The sequence below is a fragment of the Apium graveolens genome, chromosome 9 (genome assembly GCF_009905375.1).
Source record: "Apium graveolens cultivar Ventura chromosome 9, ASM990537v1, whole genome shotgun sequence".
In the NCBI taxonomy this organism is placed as follows: domain Eukaryota; kingdom Viridiplantae; phylum Streptophyta; class Magnoliopsida; order Apiales; family Apiaceae; genus Apium; species Apium graveolens.
This window is the reverse complement of record NC_133655.1, coordinates 206,219,353-206,241,233: the sequence shown is the minus strand read 5'-3', so window position 1 is coordinate 206,241,233 and position 21,881 is coordinate 206,219,353.

The window sequence follows — 21,881 nt, the reverse complement described above, 5'->3', positions numbered from 1 at the left end:
CCCGATAGAGTGATTGAATTTGCTATTGAGTTTGCCCCAGGGACGGCGCCAGTTTCAAAAGCACCTTACCGGTTAGCCCCGTTAGAAATGAAGGAATTAGCTATCCAATTGCAGGAACTCTTGGATAAGGGTATGATAAGACCCAGTGTGTCTCCATGGGGAGCACCAGTTTTATTTGTTAAGAAGAAAGATGGGAGCATGAGGCTGTGCATAGACTATCGAGAGTTGAATAAGCTAACCATAAAGAACAGGTACCCATTACCTAGAATAGACGATCTGTTCGACCAACTAAAGGATGCTGTTTATTTTTCCAAGATCGACCTGAGAACTGGATATCACCAACTAAAGATTAAACCCGAAGATATTTCCAAGACAGCGTTCCGTACTGGGTATAGGCATTATGAGTTCTTGGTAATGTCCTTTGGATTAACCAACGCCCCAGCGACTTTCATGGATTTAATGAATAGAGTATTTAAGAAGTACTTGGACAAATGTGTGATAGTTTTTATTGATGATATTTTGATCTACTCAAGAACTGAGGCAGAACATGCAGAGCATTTGAGGATAGCTCTAGGAATACTCAGAGAGGAGCAGTTGTATGCCAAATTCTCTAAGTGTGAATTCTGGCGGAATGAAGTACAGTTTTTAGGACATGTGATCAATAAAGAAGGAGTATTGGTCGACCCCTCCAAGATAGAGGCGGTCTCAAATTGGGAAAGGCCAACCACACCCACAGAGGTAAGGAGTTTCATAGGATTGGCCGGCTACTATCGTAGATTTGTACAGGACTTTGCGAAGATCGCAGCCCCTTTGACCCGACTTACTCGTAAGACAGAGAAGTTTGAATGGACGGAGAAATGCGAGAATAGTTTTCAGGAATTAAAGAAAAGGTTGATAACGGCTCCGGTGTTGGCATGGCCGGATGGAAAAGGAGATTTTGTGATATATAGTCACGCGTCGCACAAAGGACTAGGGTGTGTGCATATGCAGCACGGTAAAGTGATTGCGTATGCGTCGAGACAACTGAAGGAATACGAGGTTAGATATCCTACTCATGACCTTGAGCTCGCGGCAATAGTATTTGCCATAAAAATTTGGAGGCACTACTTGTATAGAGAGGTGCGAGATTTTCACAGACCATAAGAGCCTCAAGTACATATTTACGCAGAAAGAGCTCAACATGCGCCAGAGGAGATGGTTAGAATTAATCAAGGACTATGATTGTGAGATTCTCTATCATCCAGGGAAAGCCAATATGGTGGCTGATGCCCTTAGTAGAAAGGAAAGACTCAGAATGATAACAACTTCGGAAGAATTGATAAGGGATTTTGAGAGAATGGAAATAGAAGTAAAGGTAACTGGAACCGGAACTGAAAAGCTTTTTGAGATCTCAATGCAGCCCGAGTTATTGGAAAAGATCAGATTATGCCAGGAGAAAATAATGAATGAAGGCAGAGAGTCAATGACTGGAGAGGAGATCCATACTGAGAAAGATGATAAAGGGATAATGAGGTACTCCTACCAGATTTGGGTTCCGAATGTTCAAGAGCTTAAAGATGAGATATTGGATGAAAGCCATAGTTCAAGGTATTCCATTCACCCGGGAAGTACCAAGATGTATAGGGATTTGAAGGAATATTACTGGTGGCCCAACATGAAGAGGGACGTAGCAGAATGGGTAAGCAAATGTTTGACTTGCCAAAGGGTAAAGGCAGAGCACCAGAGACCCAGTGGACTCTTACGACCCCTGGAGATTCCCGAATGGAAATGGGAACAGATAGCGATGGATTTTGTTGTAGGCTTGCCAAGGACGAAAGCCAATCACGACGCCATTTGGGTAATTATAGACCGACTGACAAAGTCAGCTCATTTCATTCCTATCAATGAGAGATACACAGTCGATAGACTGGTGGACATTTACCTTAAGGAAATAGTGACGCAACATGGAGTCCCAGCGTCCATTGTCTCAGACCGAGACCCCAGGTTCAACTCCAGATTTTGGAGGAGCTTTCAGGAATGTGCGGGGACCAAGTTAAATATGAGTACCGCGTACCATCCCCAGACGGATGGGCAGAGTGAAAGGACCATCCAGACACTAGAGGATATGTTGAGAGTCTGTACAATAGACTTTAAAGGGAGTTGGGATGATCACTTGCCGTTGATCGAGTTTTCTTATAATAATAGCTTTCATGCTAGCATCGGAATGCCGCCTTATGAGGCCCTGTACGGAAGAAGGTGTCAATCTCCCTTATACTGGGATGAAGTAGGAGAGCGGAAGATGCTCGGACCCGAAGTGGTCCAAAGGACCAAAGATATAGTGGATCTTATCAGAGGGCGACTTGTAGCAGCCCAAGACAGACAGAAGAAATATGCAGACCTAGCCCGAAAGGACAAGGAATATGAAGTAGGGGACTTAGTACTGCTAAAGGTATCCCTTTGGAAGGGATTAATGAGGTTCGGAAGGAAAGGAAAACTAAGCCCAAGATACATTGGACCTTTTGAGATATTAAGACGGATTGGAAAGTTAGCTTACGAGCTAGCCTTACCCCCTAACTTGCAACAAGTTCATAATGTGTTCCATGTGTCAATGCTAAGGAAGTATCATCGGGATGCCAGACACATAGTGGAGTACGAGCAGATGGATATGCAGCCAGATCTAACTTACGTGGAGAAGCCAGTAAGGATTATAGATAAGAAGGAGCAGGTGCTTCGGAACAAAGTGATCAAGCTAGTCAGAGTACTATGGCAGAATCATAATGTGGAAGAATCAACTTGGGAACTAGAGAGCACAATGCTAGAAAAGTACCCCCATTTGTTTTCTGTTTGATTCCGGGACGGAATCCTTTTAAGGAGGGGAGACTGTAATAACCCCCAAAATTTTCAACTTTTTGTAACCCTTGTGAATAGTGTTTTAGCTGAATGAGAAAACTTTTCATGCCACACTATGTAGGGGTTCTATTATGGATATTCTGAGATTTTATTAGTACTCTATATGGTATATGAGTGTATGTAAAGATCGCCAGAATCCAATTCCGAACACTTTGGTTTTTCCCGAAAATCCACTAGATACGGAGAGAATTGAGTATAAGGTAACAGGATAAAAAGGATTTAAATTAAAGGATTATAATAGAGGATCATAAAAAGGAATATAATGTATTGAGAAGGGTTAAGGGAACCTAAGTAATAAGATCCCGGGTATGATCCTTCAAACGATAAATGAGAACGAAAGTTAAGCGAACCGTATAACAGATCAGCGGTCATTAGGCAAACAATTAGGAAGTTAATCAAAGGGATTAGAGAGAGTGATGTCACCCAACCAATGAGAAGAGGACAAGGAGGGAAAGATGACATCACCACATGACATGGGCATGACATAGGAAGGAAGGAGATGTGGTGGCTTTTTAACCACACAAAATCAAGGGCAACTAGGTAATTTACTAAAACAAACACAAAAACAAACCAATCAAGCCAAGCAAATCATTTTTCATCAAAATCAAAAAGAAACCAAGGCATTGTTCATCTTTTGCTCTCGACTTTTTAACATTTTAAAGGGCAAGAAATTCAAAACTCAAGATCCAAGCTTCCTAAATTGGTGAGTTAATTCCCTAATCATCCTTATGCTTAGTTAGGGCTATATCATGAGTTTAAGCCATCAATTCCTTCTCAATCTTCTTCATTTAATCAATGAAGAAGACAATGATTAGTGTTTTCAAGTTTTTAACTTGAATTTTTTCTTGATTTCCTTGAAGATCCAAGCATTCCTAAGACTTCCCAAAGCTTCTTAAGGCTTCCTAGCTCCTCCCACCACTTCAAGGAAGGTATACCATCTCCAAACCCTAGATTCCTATGTATTATAAGATGATTTTGATTAGTAGGGTGATATTGTAGCTTAATGTTTGTGATTTAGAGTTTGGGATTGAAATGGTATTGAAATGGCATGGTAAATGTTGTTATTTTGGTTAAAAGATTGTAGTATAGTTAAATTCAAGCTTAGGCATAAGTATGAATGTTAAAATTGAATTGGTTGGGGCTGATATGAGGTGATAAGGATGGATGTTGGTTGTATGTTTGATTTGAGGTTGAATTGGGTTGGTTTTGAATGGTTTTAAATTGGGAAATCGCGTAAACATAGCCGTCGTAACGTCCGATTTTCTTTAGACTGTTTTTGTGCATAACATTAGGACCCGAGAACCCCCTGCTAGATTATAACCATTGCCATTTTTAGATAGTTCGTGTTACGAGCTTCGTTTTGATATGTAGTTCGTTTGATTCCGATGCACGGTTTAGGAGAAACGACCGTTTCAAGTAACGGCGTTTCGCGAACGAAACTTTTCCCCTCGCCTTACTTTGAAACATAGGTTAAGGACCAAAAAGGGTTAATTAATGTATGAAACATTTATGGTAAGTGTGTTAGGCAGTTGGTAAGACACTCGCGAAGGAATCGCCTTAAAACTCGTAAAGGTTAAATTATTAAAAATGGTGGAGCCGAGGGTACTCAAGTGACTTAAGAGAATCAATAAGCGCAAAACAAGCGTTAGAGTCTAAGTTAGTTAAAGTATAGATTTACAAGTGACTTTGGTTTAATTCCAACTTACTTGTTGTTTATAGGTTACCAAACTCGTCCCGAGCCTTTTATCACCCCAAGTCGCTCAGGCAAGTTTTCTATCCGTTATACTGTTGTTGTGATGTATTTGTGTATATGCATGATCTTGCGTTAAATGCATAATTGTTATAGCAGATTCTTGCGATATATTGTAGCATGTTATATGGTACATATGCATGCCTGTTTCGTATTCTTTCCATATATATATATCTGTTGGTTCAGTTGATAATACCAATGCTAGAGGATAGCGGTAACTTGCATATACCCTTAGTATAGGGACCCAAAAGGTGGAAACATTTTCTAAAACCGGGAGTCGAGGATCCCGAGTAGATTTTGTATATATGTATATAAATATATATATATACTTATATATATATGGTTATAGTTTTCCAAACTATTAATCGAATAAGGTTTATTCGATAACTTTTATTTTATTAATTGAATCTTATTTCGAATATTCATTCGAGGGCTTATGACTCAGTTTGTTTTATCATTTGAATATTACTTGAATATTCTTTTGAGGACTTATGACTCCTTTTATTGTATTAATTGAATATTATTTGAATATTAATTTGAGGATGTATGACTCCTTTATTTTTATTTAATGAATATTATTTATAATATTCATTCGAGGTATTATGACTCCGCTTATTACTGCAATATATTCTTAATTTTATTAAAGAATAAGGTGTCAATAATCAAACTTATTTTCGATTATTCAAATAAAGATAGTACTTTCGTATAAGTATATCTTTGGTTATTTAATACTCGTTTCAAATATAAGTTTTAATACTTCTACTTCAATTATTTTTATAAAGATTATTCTTTATGGGAATATTATTTAAATAATAATATTCAGACATTTTCTAAATATACTGGGGACTGATTTACTTCATTAAATCAGCTTTACTCCAAACACTCTTTAAAGTGTTTTCGAGTCTTCAAAATGATTTTTAAAAGTTAGAGCGGATCCCAAAACTCATTTTTATATTTAATATCTTCCTTTTTAAGGGGATTTAAATACTCGCTCAAAACCTGAGGGATCCGGCTCTGTGGTGTATTTTATATTCGCAACAAGGTTGCAGTTTTGGTAAATGAATTGATTACTTACCCAACGTTCGGGAAGTAAGTCCATCTATTGAGTCGGCATAAGCAACATGGGCTCAGTGGGCGTCCATGATAGTGTAAGTGGCTCAGTGGGAGTCCATCAAATGCATAAGTGGCTGAGTGGCAGTCCAGCATAAGGTCCTATTACGACCAGGGTGATGACCAGTGGGGAATTCGTCCATCTACTAGTAGAAAAGGTTACCTATTGGTATCTTTGCCTGATCAGCGAGATACCTGGTTTATGCCAAAATTCTTTTCCTTTCCCAAAATTTATTGGATGTTTCAAACTCTGTTCATACTTTACATGACAGAGGTTTGCAGGAAATGTATAAAGAAGATGTATATGTGGATATATATATATATATCAGAACTTAATGAAGTATATCATAACTTCATTTCCTTTAATAATATTTCAAAGGTTTAATCTATTCAAATCTTGTCTTGTAGTCTCATCTATGTGATGAACTGGTAAAAGCTCATTATACTTTGAACAGTGGTAGTTCAAGTAGCTTTATAAATGATATAAGTGTAGTGAAGTATTTGGTAACTTCATCCCTTGTTTTTACTTATATCTAGTAAGTAATTATCTTACACATGATAAAAGATTCTAGTAAGTATCCATTTAGATACTTATATTATTGTTATCACTATATATTATCTTGCGAGCTGTAAGGCTCACTCTTGCTTTATTTCTTCATCACACAACAACAGTTAGGAAAGATGGCCAGACTCCAGCAGACCCAGCGCAAGCGTGTGGGAAGCGTTCCGCGTTTTCCCGATGATGTTGTAGCTGCTATAGCTGCAGAGGTAGATCTATTGTAGATCAGACCATCTACTTTTGAGAATCAATTATGTATAATTATAACTTGTGGCAGATAATGGCAATTAACTGTAAATTTATCAAGTAATCATTTTGGGTTGTAATAACTTTTAAATTGTGGATTCAAAGACTTGTACTTATTTCAATTTCATCTCTGAGACTATAACGGGTTGTGGTGTGTGTTAGTGTGGGGTCACAGCATAAGGTTATTATTATTAATTAAGTGAAGTGATATTGTGGAAAGAAAGACCGTGACGACCCGGATCCCCGACCCCGGATCTGGGGGTGTTACAGGTTAGTCTTTATAGCTCCTATATTTCATAACTAAGAAGAGAAGGTAGTTTGAGTGCTTGAATCCAAGGTTTTCTAGCTCAAATAAATCACTTTAGTTTAGGGTGAATAGTAATTTTCAAGAATAAAGTTTTGATTCTTGATTTTATTTGTAAGGATGAGGTAGCTTAAGCATAGATCAAGGCTTCCATGGGCATTCCAAGGATCTTCCATTGATTAAAAGCTTCAAGGAAGGTATAACTCTTCATTATCTTAGCATTGAGTTGTTTGGTATAAATTATTATGATGATGGAATGATAGATTAAGTGTAGTAGTTGTTCAGATATTTTCTAATATATTGGGACTGATTTATTTTATTAAATCAGCATTACTCCAAACATTCTTAAAAATGTTTTCGAGTCTTCAAAATGATTTTAAAAGTTAGAGTGGATCCCAAAACTCATTTTTAGATTTAAGATCTTCCTTTCGAAGGGGATTTAAATACTCACTTAAAAATCTGAGGGATCCGGCTCCGTGATGTATTTTTATATTCGCAACAAGGTTGCTGTTTTGTTAAAAAAGGGTTTTTGATTACTTACCCAACACTCGGGAAGTAAAATTCTTGGAATGAGTTTAATCCATTAATAGGCATCGCCTGGGAAATATCGGTGAGCTTTCCTTTCCAACTAGATACGGCTTTTTGGTGGAGCCGTATCAACAAGTTGCTACTTGGGGAAAGGGGGGATGAACTTTACGTTTCAGAGTCATGGATTTCATCTAAACTAGGAGTGGCGTAAGTGGTCGAGTGGCGCCGACCTGGCCTTATTTATTGGACCAAATGGCCCGGAAGTTCCACTAAGACGGTCCATTCCTTAGGAGTCCAGTGTTCGGTTGACAAGTAAATCCGAATGTTCTCCTCTACATGTAGAAAATGGCGGGGTTGCACTACTGCGACTGATCATCGTGAGTGGTCTTCCTGGCGCGGCAAACTTCCTTAATGAGTTCATCATCCAATTGGATATTTCTGCAACACTACCCAGAGCACTTCGATAGAAAGGCTACGGCAGGGCGATTGTTGAGTGTTGGCAGGGTCGAGTTTTCAAAATGATATTTTCATCAAATGAAGTATCTCTTAACTTCATTTCATTTTGATGATATTTCAAAGATTGATTCTATACAAGTTTTGACGTGTAGCTTCATCTATGGGATGAACTATTTATACCTTGAACGGTGGTAGTTCAAGTAGTATTCGGAATAAGATAAAAGTATATTGGAGTATCTTGTAACTTCATCTTTTCAACTTATATCTAGTTAATGATTATCTTATGAATGACAAAGATTTTCAGAAAAATGTTGAGACAAGGTTAGATATATGAGATCACCTTGCAACGATATTTTTATACAGTTATAAACTGGAACTCTGTGTATATTATACATGTCAGAGGATTTCAAAGATTGTGAAAAGTATATATGTATATATATACTAAATATTTTGCGACTTGGTCGCATTAAGATATCAACTTGGTTCATTTCTTCTTGACCAAGACTTTCATGAGTACTATGAGAATGCTCATATATTGTTAATTATTATACATATTATTTCGGTGGGCTTGTTGCTCACCCTTGCTTTCTTCTTTCATCACACAACAACAGATAGACAAGATGAATAGGACCAAGCTCCTAATTTGCGAGCGGATAGGAAACGTTCCGCAGTTTCCTGTAGGCGTTGATGCCGCTGTAGCTGAGGTAGGAATTACCAATAGGCTAGGCTTTCAACTTCTGATGTACCAGACTTATGTATCTATATGAATTATAATAATGGCAAAGAAATGTAAATTTATTCAGAAACCCTTTTGAGGTGTAATGACTTATAATTGTGGAATAAAACGACTTGTGTTATTTTTGGTATTCATCTCAGAGACTATAACTTGTGGTGTGTGTGTTTATATTGTGGGGTAACGGTACGCAGTAGTTGGTTATTTATTAAGATTAAGTGTTATTAAGGGAAATGGAACTCGTGACAACCCGGATCCCCGACCCCGGATTTGGGGGTGTTACAGAATGTATGCCATTGTCTGAAGGAGTTTTCATATTCCACTTGGTTGGAAAAGAAATAACAAGTAGTTTCTCTTTCTTCCTCACTGTGAGTGTGTGATTCTGTTTAGTGTACCTCACATGTGTTTCACTCTTCTCTACACTCGTGTTTACACTCATTCTCACAAGTGTATCACTCCTCTCATAACTCCAAAATTCAGCTGTACCTGCAAGGAAAATCACCTTAGCCGTCATTAAGGAGGTCACAGGTGGTGCAATGGGAGTTCGCAAATCCCCATCCTTGTTAAACTGGTCAGATGAATCTGAGTCATAATCTACAAGTTACTAGTTTCCCTTTTAGGGTACCAGATTTGAATTCTGGGAAGGTAAACAATGATCCAACGAATTTAGCATAAAGATCAAACATCCCTTCTAATGTCTGTGAAGACATTTCCTTGTGACTCATCAGGTAATATCTGAATCATTGTCAACAAGTTGCCGATCTGCACCTATGTCAGATCCACTATCCGCAGATGCATCCAGGGGATTTAAGCCTGGGGAGGTAGACACTGACCACTGACATATTGATTTTGGATCAGTATCCTCTCCTAACACCTGTAAAGGCAATTGGTCCATTAATGAACCTTGAACAATCGAATCTGACCTTAAAATGGTCGAAACTCTTGTTTCCGTCAACTCCTCCTGTGTGTGTGTAACCTTTCCCTGTGCATCAAGAATTGTTTATGTTTGAGGTGGTGACACTACATCGGATGTCTTGGCCGACAAGCAAATTTCAATAGACGCACCCTGTTGAGAGAATGAATCTAGTAACTGTTTTTGTGCCTTTTCAGCCATTACGTCTTTTTGAGAATGTAACGCCTGGGAAATATTATGTAATTATTTTTATCAATAAATAATTATTATGTGAGTTTTGTGTGAATTTTTGGTGAATTATTTGATGATGGATAATAATATTTGAATGTTTATTTCTGATAAAATTTAGATATTCTAATTTCCAATTATCCAGAATTAAATCTAGATAATTTTGGTATTTTTCTGGTAATTTCTGAATAATCATATGATTTTATAAGGATTTATAGAATTAACAATGATTATTTTTACATAATTATAAAATTACTTTTTAGAATCTGAAATTGTCCCACTTCAGTCGTTTTTGCGTTTTTACAACCCGAAACTCTTCCAAAAACTCCTTCCTAATCTGATAATTCTGAACACTTTTCGTGTTTTGACTTTTTCGATCCGGGGTACGATTTGACCTGTACGAGTCCCGGTGTGAAATTTTCGATATGCAAATCATTTTATATATCAATAAGAATCCATATTCTCAAAAGACGAGATATTATTATCTTATTTTCGTATAAATTATTTTATAGGAAGCTCTGTTTTGATAATTATCCAAATTTGGTATTAAAATCGTATCGTCTTTTCAGTTACTTAGCGGCTAAGTAACCTATTTTCGGAACCGATCTGTAAATGTAATTATCGAATTATTTAATAAATAAAATATGTGATGGATCTGTCGGCTATGTGTTGCTGTATTATTAATTGTTTGTGATTTGTTGGACGTAAAGATTAATTTTATAATTAATTATCGAGCTGTATGAATTTAATTCATTTTAAAATTATTTTATTGAATATTTATTCTCATAAATGCTAAAATTGCTCCTAAAATTATTTTTATTGTTTTATAATCTTATTTATTATTTTTAAGAATTTATGAAATTTAGGAATCAATATTTTATTTATTAATTATCTTTAAATGATTTTCTGATTTCAGTTACTTGTAAAATCCGTATTTAATTCCAGATTATTTCAAAAATCATGGAAGTTTTATTTTATTAAGTTTTGAATATTTTAAGAATTTTAAAATTATTTCAAAAATATTCTGGCTTTTATTTAATCGCTCGTGTATTCATTAAAACTGTAAAATATGGGTCTAATGTGCGATTTGGAATGTTTTTAAACTGTTATTCTATTAGTCATAAATATTTAAATATTTTAAGAAATATTTAAAATTATTTTTGAATTATTTCCGATAAATTTCTGCACACGATGTGTATTGATAAATTCACGATTGCTATTCGAAACAGGGTATAACGGAAATAAAATAAGAAAACAACGAAAGAAAAAAAAAATATACATATAACTAAACCCCACCACCTCCTGCACCGCCTCGTTCATCTCTTTCTACTTAATCTCTCCCTCCCGTAACTCTTTTTCTCTCCCAATCTCTCTCGTGTTTCTCTCTGATTCTCTCTCCTCTCTCTCTCATCTTCGATCCCTCTCTCTGTTGTCCCTCTTCCTCCCGGTTTCGTCCCTGTTCCGGTAATTCCGGCCGGATTTTCTTGCCGACGAGTCTTTTGTTTTATCTCCGTTCGAATTGATATGTATATACATATATACATGTGTGTGCTGGTGGGTGTTTCTGTGTGTGTGTGTTCCTTGCGTGGTGTGCTTTGTTTGTTGCTGCCGCCTCTCGCCGGACTTCCGTGAGATGGTGGTGGTCACGTGGGCGTTGCAGCGCGTATGCGCGTGTGTCTGTACCTGTTGCCGCCGCCCCTCACCGTTTCCGGTGAGGGTGGTGGCGCTGGTTGTGGATGTGTCATGTGACTTTGTTGTTCCTGTGTCCTTGCTGCATTTTCCTGTTCGATTTACTCGAATATTTTGGTGACTGTCCGAATTTGATTCCGAATTATTGATGAAATTATTTGATAATTGGTATTATATTTACTCGAATAAATTTTGATGATTATTCGCATATTTATTCTAATAATTAGAAAAATTAATCAATGGAATTCGTGTCGGATGTCCGTAATAAACAGAAACCCGCGAATTTTATCGCTGTCGGCGATGAGCTTCGGCGAGCCGACGGTGGACCTTGATGATTTTGATCTGAGTCCTAAATTATAAATAAATAAAAATTAAAATTAGTTTGTGAAATAAATTTCAAAACGAAATGAAAAAAAATAAAATACGAATAACAGTACATAATGATTGAATTCATATCGGTGGTTGGGATTGTTTATTGGATTGTGGATTGTGTTGTGGTTGTGATTTGACGTCGAAATGATTCGACGGGCAGGCCGATAAATAGAGGAAACGCTGCCCGATTTTTGGAAAAATTAATTCCGAAAATACGGAAACGTAACCTGTAATTGTCGGAGACGTCGAACGAGGATATAATTGAACTTTATAAAACCGATTTGCGTGACGTGACAAGATATTTTGTGAATAATCGATTACCCTATTTTTTAAAACGACAAATATATGTATTTTCCGAAATTAAATACCAAAGCGATTTTCGAAGACGTGAACCATAATTGTTATGTGTATTTCGATAATACGTACAAATATGAATTCGGTTATGAAATCGTATGGGTAGAATAGGGTGGCGGTTTGATGTTAAGCTTAAGCGGTTATCTGAATTAGGGTATTTCAACCCTGTAGGTTTAGACGGAAGACCCGAGACGTAACTTTGGGCTAGGATTGATCTAGTGTTTAGACGTTGAGATCAACGAAGTTCCAACCGAAGAACCTGAGTGTCGGGATCTAATCCAGAATGGAATAGTAGTTTGACGATAAAGCCAAACGATCAAGTCGAATCAAAGTCAACCAGTAATAGCGATTGAAGTTTATGGAGGTAAGTATTCCCGAACTTTCTGTTAAATACTGCGAGTATTTCTGATTTTCTTTTAAAATACTGCAAATATTTATTCGTTCCTATTCTATGTTCAGAATAGTTAACTATTTTATATTTCGCTGTAATTACTATGATTATGCACGTTCCTTTCATTATTGTTCCTATAATTCGATTGCTCTCGTGAGCAAATACCCATTCTTTCGGGTTATTTGCGAACCCTGAATTGTGATGTTTTGAATTCAAAATGATTTGACATCAAAACACTCTACGGGCTGGATAGTGATACTTTGGGGATTGAGTTTTACTTAATCCTGAGGACCGGGATGACTGGTGCCTCGAGATTGGTTGTAGTGCCTGGGGACCCGACTAGATCTATATATTGAGATATAGATTTGCATTATATTCTGACTGATCAGCAGAATATAAATGCGAACTAGTGTCCAGTCTAATTTGTTGTTCATCGCCATTAACGACATTCTCTCTCGAATGATTTCATGATTCTAAAACCGGACAAAACCCTGATTCAGGAGATGAACCGGGGTATCGCTTGTCATTTTTGGATTTTAGTTAAAGGATGGTGACAGCCAACGTTTATTCGCTCACTCACTCAAAATAAATAGAATGATTTAAAATTATTTTAAGATTTTTTCCGGAAGTTTTTCTTTTGATATTAATGCTTGAAAATCAAATTATATACTTGCTGGGCATTTTTGGCTCACTCTTGCTTTGTAAATTCTTATTTCTACCAGAAACAGATAAGGGTAAAAGTGATTAGCTTTGATAGACAACAGGAGTTAGAGAAATTTCCGCTGCAAGATGTTGAAGATGTTAGAGGAATGTGACAAGAGAATTAGTTCAAAGGCATTTATAATTGTATGCTAGTTACTGTGAGTTGTAAAGGGCTAGATTCTTGTTTCATACCATAACCTGTAAATGATCCGGATTCAAGGGGTTATTTATTTATTTCTTTATTTTATATAATGATTTTTTAGTGACACCAAATCCTGACCCCAGATTTGGGATGTTACAGTTGGTATCAGAGTTTCAGGTTATTGGTCACTGAAATAAAAATAGGTGAGAGTAAGATAGGAATGATAGGTCGTACAAGATAGGATAGACCCTAGGCATATTCAGGATAAATTGAATTGAGTGCAAATTAGGGTTAGTAGATCCGAGATGGAGTTGCTAAGATAGGATCGTTAAGAAAGTGTAAGGCGAATATCACAACATCATAGGTATATTGAAACCTCAATTCATACAATAATGAGAAATCGACGGATCGACGGAGACTGGGTATGTTACCATACTTTTCATGTGGTTTTGAAGGAAATGCGGTTGATTTCGTGAGAATTTGTGTAAGAGAAGCTACGATTTAACTTAGGTATTAGGACGAGTTCCACGTCAAAGGCAACCAGTTGATGGAAGCTGATGAAGAAATAACGTTGCACATTTCGAAGGTACCACCATTGCGAGAAGATTTTTATCACTTATCGGGAGCTGCGCAAGGAATAATATTTACCTTACTAGATATAGGTAAGACTAGCAAGAAGATGCGCCCTTATCTACAGACAGAACATCAAATTGCATGCATTGTCGTAAGCATAACGTCAAGGACGACGATGAGAATATGAAAGACAATGGCAGGCGTTAGCATTGGGTTCGTGCTGCGAATAAAATGATATACTACGGTAAATGAAGTTTCATCGACTAAGAAATGCAACAGAGTCCAAGGAAAAACATGGAAGGCGTACCGAAGTAGAAGGACCTTTATATGGACATTCTTTTAATTAGACATTTCATTGGTAAACCATAAAAATAGCAAGTAATGTATAGAGTAATGACGACCAAAATAATTGATTTCCAAAACTTTAAAATGAGATTTCAAAAAAGATTTTCTTAATCAACTTTCAGAAGATTTTTGCATGAAATGAGTTTTACAAATTGGTTGTCAAATTACTATTTATGTTCTTGTTATTATAAACACAAAATGACCTAAAAAGAAGAATGGAATTAGACGCAGTGTTGTTAGTTCGGGGGACCAAGTAGACCCATTAGCAGGAAGAAAGTTTAAAATTTTTCCGTGAAAGACAAACGTAAGTTATAACCTGACTTAAACGGTGAATCTCTCATTCGAATGGTTTCTGAAAGCATACGTAAGTGAAGCGTGGAAGGTGATCAACATTGACATTCTTTCTTCTGATACGGTGGTATATGTTTTCTTAATTCTTGAATACGTATGAGCTTCTTCTGTGAATAAGTCATATGAGGCGGAAATGAAAGAAAATTTCTTATATTCCTTCTGAATTGTTTCTCTTCTCCAATTTCTTGATTCCTGATTGAGACAACAATGTTCTGATATGACGCTTTGTCGAAATGACGAAGAGTCGGGTGGGACGCCACCTAATCATGTGATGTATGTCATATAGTATGAAAGACTGGCCATCTTGAGTACGAATATGGTTTTCTCATTCTTCACTCATTTTTCTTCCTCCAATTTTCTGATTTACAAATTCTTCCAATCGGTTGTTGCATTGTTATTCCTTATCCTTCTTTCTATTCAAAGTCCTATTCACAAACTCTCCTCTTGCATCGAGTCTGTTCTCTGATGATTATAAAAGAAATAGAATAATCTCGTGCGATAGGTAGAAGTACGTGTCGAAGGAGAATATGAGTGCAAGCCGATAAATGGGGGACATTTGCGAGCAAGGAAGAATGGATACACCGATAACACGGTTGTGGCAAAGACATCAAATCTGGCAATTGTTCGTGTTACAAGGATCTCATCAGTACGGTAGATTACGTTAACACGATGCACTTCGAATTGGAAGATTTTGATGAGAAATGAATCGTTAGTTAATCGTAATAATTAGATCAGTTACGAAATAAGGAAGTAAAGTTGTGTGCTTCAAACGGAGCAAACGATTATCGGGACGACGATCAAAGATCAAGGAAATTCTGAACAATGACTCAGACATGCAATTACCGCGTGAAACATCCCTTCGTCGCGGGAAGATATTTGTCGTAAAAATTCAAGATGGAAGAAATCTTAAATATAATCGAACTTCGAACGTGCTCTTCAAGAAATTGTGAAGTTCTCTAACTTGCATAAATAAGTGATTGTGAATTCAATGCTCATACCCGGGTCAGTGACGAAAGTTCGATGCAAAGCCATAAGTGGAGATTAAGCAATGGTGACTCGACTATGAAACTTTTCAAGAAATAATAATTTTACGATTGAGTTTCCACCATATTGTGACAGTAATAATGAAGACCATGCGCAGTTATTGAAAGATAAACCGATTAATAATGGTCAGAAATAAATTAAAAAAAATCATAAAATCAAACCTTAAGTTCATTAATAACAACTCGTAATATTCTGAATGGACTGAGAAGGGTATGGTTATATTAATCATTTTTGGTGTAAGACCCAATTTTCCAATTAAAAAGATATATGTTATGCTGATTAATGATACATATGCTGATCAAAATGATATAATCTGAATTGTGTTGAATGGATGGATGTTGTTGATGGAAGTGGACGGATATGATTGTGGATGCTTTGGTTGATTGATGATGTCGGTTTGAGTCCGACTGGTAGTCAATGGTGTAAGGGAAGTGCTGCCCAAATTTTCAAAAATTACCCTATAGTTAAGGACAAAGAAGTATATTGTCGTTCTCGTCAGTATTCCAAATAATTGCGATCTCGGTTGTTGAGAAAGTTGTTATGACCAAACTGACTATATATAATTGGTCTTTGATTCAAGTTAGCTAGTCAGCATTTGGTTTAAGTGATCAGCTAAAGGAGTTAATTGATCAACTTTACCAACTAATGGTTAGTTAAATGGAGATCGATTCCAATTAGATTGAGTCAAGCTCTAACATAATTTCTAGATCCGAAATGAAAGCGATAAGAAATTTGAGAAAAAGTAATGGCGTTAACGTAAATTGAAGGCTTAGTTCAATTAGTATGGTGGTACTGCAACCAGGTGCAAGGTTGATCCAGAAGAATACGCTCTTTTCGATGAATAAGAGGAACATGAAATTACTGGTACACACTGTAATGACCGAGGAATTACGCTTGTATTATATTATAATAATGATAAATTATGTGTATTATTATGTGGTTAAATGTGTTAAGTCGTTAAACCCTAACTGATATGTGTTATGTGTTGGCTGTTTTGATCCAAACTTTTTTTGGATATTTATTGAGCATTTTATCATCAGTTATATATATATTATATCAAAACCTGTACAGCTCAAAACTATGTTTTAAAAGCTCGTATTTCAAACAAAATCATTGGCCCTATTTTTCCAAAAATGCCCTATCCCATATCGCTATTCTGAACCCCTAAACATTTTACAAATTTACCTTTTTCGCGAAAAACGACTTTTCCGGACCCCTTCGGGTACCAAAAGCCCCACAAAAATCACATTTTTATTTTTATATGATAATGAAATTATCATATATTATTTTTCTTTGCATTTTTGTAATATTCACAATTTTTGGGAATTTTTGACATTAATTTTGTATTTATTGGATATTTAAAAATTCATTATTAATACCCAAAAATTATAAAAATTGGGGCCAAATATTTTTGTTAGATGTATAATTAGACCCTTAATTTTATTTAGGGGTATTATTTTCATTAGTATAAATACCTATTTTATTATTAATTATTCATTAATTAATTGTTAAAAATCAGAAAATAAAAAAATTAGAAAGTGGGGGTGAAGAACAACCAGGGAATTAAACTGCAGATTTGAGAGTGATTCTGTTACCCGTTTTGATCATGTGAGTAACCAAAACAAAGCTCTTGATCTCTACTTTCTGTTCATACCATCAATTTCATGTTTTGATGCGTAGATTTTCAATTCATATTTTAGGGTTCATGAACTGAAATTGGGGGTTTTTTATTCTGGGGTTCTGGGTTGATTTTGATGCTTGGTATAGTTTCCTGTACTTGGTTACAATCGATTTATGTTATTTATTTGGACAAATGATTGTTCTAAGTGTTAGTTCTTAGTTTCAAGTTTATACAATTTTATTTTAGTTCGTTTTTGATTTTGTATGAATCTGAGATTGTTTTAATTATAGGGGTTTGATTGTAGAACTAATAAGCTTTATTTTGATATATTATTTGTAATTTTTCATGTAAGAATCTGTGAGTTTAGTATTTGGCCGGAAAATTGTTTGATTTGGCTGGAGAAATTGTTCCCGGAGTTATTAGGCGATGTTGTTGGCATGGGTGTGTTTCTCGAGTGATTTTGAATGAAAACCTGCAAAGAATCGATTCAAATGGTTCGTGGTTGTGCCAAATCGAAGCCGCCGGAGTTCGTGACGGAGCTCGCCGGCCGATGCTCTGTTCTTGGCCGGAGAAGACAACCTGTGCAACGGAGACGAAAGAGGACAACGGGGTTGTGTTGCTGTAGTCACGTGGAGTCGAACGGGACAAGAACCTTGCAGAAACGATGGCCTGAAAGCTGGGAATTGCTCGTCGGAAAACTCGTCGGAACCGGTCACCATTGCCGGATTCTGGGCAGCCTGGCCGTGTTCTTGAAGACCCGGGTTCGACCCGGTTTCCAACCCGGTTTCGACCCGGGGTTTGATCCAATAAAACCAAAAATCAGTTCCAGAATTATGTTTCTGGAATTTTAATTATTTATTTATATTTTATTAAAGTAAAAATCAGTTTTTAATAATTCTAAAAAGTAAATAAAAATTAGATTTAAATTCTGAAAAGTATTATTAATAATTTCTGAATTATTTTATTAATTTAGAAATTTGAAATTAGTTATCTATTTAATTATTTATTAGTTATCTAATTAGTTAATAATTAGGTAATTAATTAATAATTAGGTAAATAATTAATAAATAAGGATTAAAAATAATCGAATAATATGAATAATAATTCGTTAATTAGTTAAATATTCCGAGTAACTCGTACCTATTCGAGTCGTGATTCGTTAAGTTAGAATTATTAATCGAGCGATATTTAGTCGAAGAATATCGTACTAATTATTCGTATCGAATAATTAAATATCGATAATTAATTAACAAATTGTATAAGTTATAATAATAATAACAGTTCGATAGTTATTCAAGAATCGCGAGTAGCTCGTATTTATACGAGTAGTTGCTCGTTGAATTATGATTCGAATAATATTTATTTATTCGATAAGTATCGTATCAGTTATTTGTATCGATTAGTTATTTGTAAATAATCGATCTAATTGAGTAAGTGATAATAATTTGTTAATAATTTTAATAAATTATAATTAATTCTAATAATTAGGGATTAATTATTTTAAAATACAATAATTATTAATTAATTATTTAAAAATATAATTAAGGATTATTTAATTATAATTAATTATTTATAATTAATTGTTAATTAATTAAATCTTGTTTAATTCATAATAATTCAACCGTTAGTCCGATTTGAGCGAAACGAAGACCCCTAGACTCAGAAAAATGAAACGAATCCAATAAAAATAATTGTAAGTTATAATTTCTTCCGGAAGAGAGTGGTCTTGTGATAATTAATAGTTCGTAGGCCCTAATAGAGGTATAATTTAATCGAATAATCCCGAAAAATTATAATAAAGTCAGATAAGGCTAGTTAATGCAGGTATGAGTCTAGAATCAATTCTAAAAAAAATAAAAAATAATTATAACTCTAAAAAAAATTGATTATGTGCTTTATGTGCTATGTGCTTTATGTGATTATGTGAACCTATGTGCTATATCAATATATGTGTATATATGCGAATCAGATAGAAACGCATGGGTAGACTTATAAGGTTACGTGATATCAATTCCAGATACATGTATATAGTAAGTTATCTAAACAACTATCTTTCCATGATTGGTTCAGTGTTAGCAAGGCAGAGTAAGCTAGGGACAAAAGACGGTGAGTTGAATCAGGTTAAGTACGCGCGAGGCAAGTTTTTCCCCTATTCTAAATTCAGAATAGTGAATTATATTCCATTTTACATATCAATTACACTTTGATAATTCTTGTTCATATGCACTGATACATATCTATTGATTCTTGTTTCTATTTCATTTTGATTCTTGATTTCTCCCAATTTATTGAATCCTCTATTCATATTCCAATATTTTTACCCTTGTTACATATATTATGATATATCCTGATGTTGGGATACATCAAAAGCATTCCGATTGTTCCGGATGCTAAACTTCGGACTGGATGGTTACGATACAGGCTGGGTTTTACTCAGACCTTTAATTAATAGGCCATAGCTGCCTGAGTACTCTTTATGTTGGTTGGATCTATACAGTTGGGTATAGATTCGCACTGTATCTTGACTGATCAGCGGGTTATAGTGCATATGTTGGTTCTTGTTTCCAGTCTTGTTCATTTGGCACTCGCCAGTATTGGCAAATTATTAGTCTATACAGACTCAGATGGTTGATCAAACCCGCAGCTTATTGGTTCACTTATTTCTCTCTCTTTATACTATCTATATTGTTGCAGGCTTGTTGAGCAATTTGGCTCATCCTCTTTTATTGTTATTCCTATTGTCTTACAGTTAAGGTAGAGAATGAAACCCATCAGAACCCGCGTAGTCAAGAAGCGAGTCAAGCAGCGGGACCCTCTTATACCAAGGGTGTTCATCCCTATCCCTGAAGAGAGCTTTGAGTTATCAGATCAGGTGTAACAGGATAAGTACTATTATGGTTTGAATAAAAGTTGTGTGGTGAGCATGTAGATAGAATAAAGTTTTGTAATAAAGAGAGTTCTTGAGACGGATTGTTTTTATTTGGTTTGTAATAAAGTTAGTATGTGGTTCTTGTTTTCAAATCTTAACCTTAAAAGATCCTGAGTAGTAGTAGTTCGGGGTAACTATTTCAATTATATTCCGCTTGTGCGAGATTAGTGAGTAGTTATTATTAGTAATGCCCCAAATCTATACCCCGGATTTGGAGGGTGTTACAGTTGGCATCAGAGCTTAGGTTTGACCTTTGAAAACAAGAACGTTAGGGCTAAGATAAGATAGGAAAATGAGATAGGATGAGAGTAAGAATGTTAGGATTGTTTGTCTATGTGATTAGAAGTTATGAGTTTAGGATTGTGATTTGATTGTTTTTGTGTTATTATTTTTATGTATATTAGATGGCTTCTTTATCATCATCTACGGAGAGAACCGAGACAGATCCAGTGGATGCACCGATAGTAGCCCCAGTGTCAGAGCAGATCTTACCTCCATTGCCACCTGAGCCAGCACCAGAGATACCACTTCCCCAAGAGGTACCAGGTTTCGTAGATTATTTTCCATATTTTAAGCCAGAGATACCAGATTTTCCACCACTAGAGTTCCCGATGTTCGATATTCCTGACATGATTGACCTTCCGCAGTGGGAGGATTTAGAGCCTCAGATTCCTATGCCACCAGTCGAGATTCCAGAGCTGCCACATATGGAGTTAGAGGCAGAGCCGCCAGGGTATGCGCCGATGGAGCAGCCTGTCTTATTTCCTGCCCCATTAGCCATTTATGCACCTATTCCAGGAGTTTATCAGTTTCCTCAGCCAGAGTTTATGGATGATATTGTAGTGGATGGACCATTACCTTCTCGAGGTTCCAGCACTGATCTTCGGGAGCATCATACCGTGACTTACCAGCGCTTTCAGGCAGAGAGGGAGGAGAGGATTAGATGGCAGAACCAGTGTAGGGAGATCCTTGGGTTGTATGAGACACAGACGGATGGTCCTGTCAGAGCATTACGACCGGATTATATACTGAGAGAGAGGCTACATCATATTCACCGGGTTAGTTCACAGCAGCTTACTGATTTGAGACAGCAGGATCTTAGTGCAGAGACAGCATATCACAGAGCATTGGGACTTACAGAGGCAGTGCTAGAGGCATTGCAGGAGGAGTTGAGCCACGTACCACCAGGATTTTGAGACCAGAAGATCAATGAGTGTGGTATTATGTATATTTTGTAGATAGAGGTAGCATAGTATTGTATGACTAGTGTGTATGAGTGTAGTTACTGACTTTGACCGATAGTAGTAGTAGCAGTATGACTATTATATCATAGGTTTTTGTATCAAGCACTGACACCTGTAGCTGGTGTTCTACATGTATATATACGAGATGATCTTTTGCACGTTTCTTTATTTTATTTTCAGTTATTTAAGCATTTATATTTTTTTCAGTACCATTGCATATTTACAAATGTAGTTTTATTTACGATCATGTTGTATCCTTATGTAAAAAAAAAAACACATCATACTATTTTATCTATTCAGTTATTTAATAAGCTGTTTTATTTTCTCAAATCGACTGTTTTAATATATGTTTAATATACTGTTATTAAAGAAGACCGTTGTTTATTTACCAGAAAGATGGCACCTAAA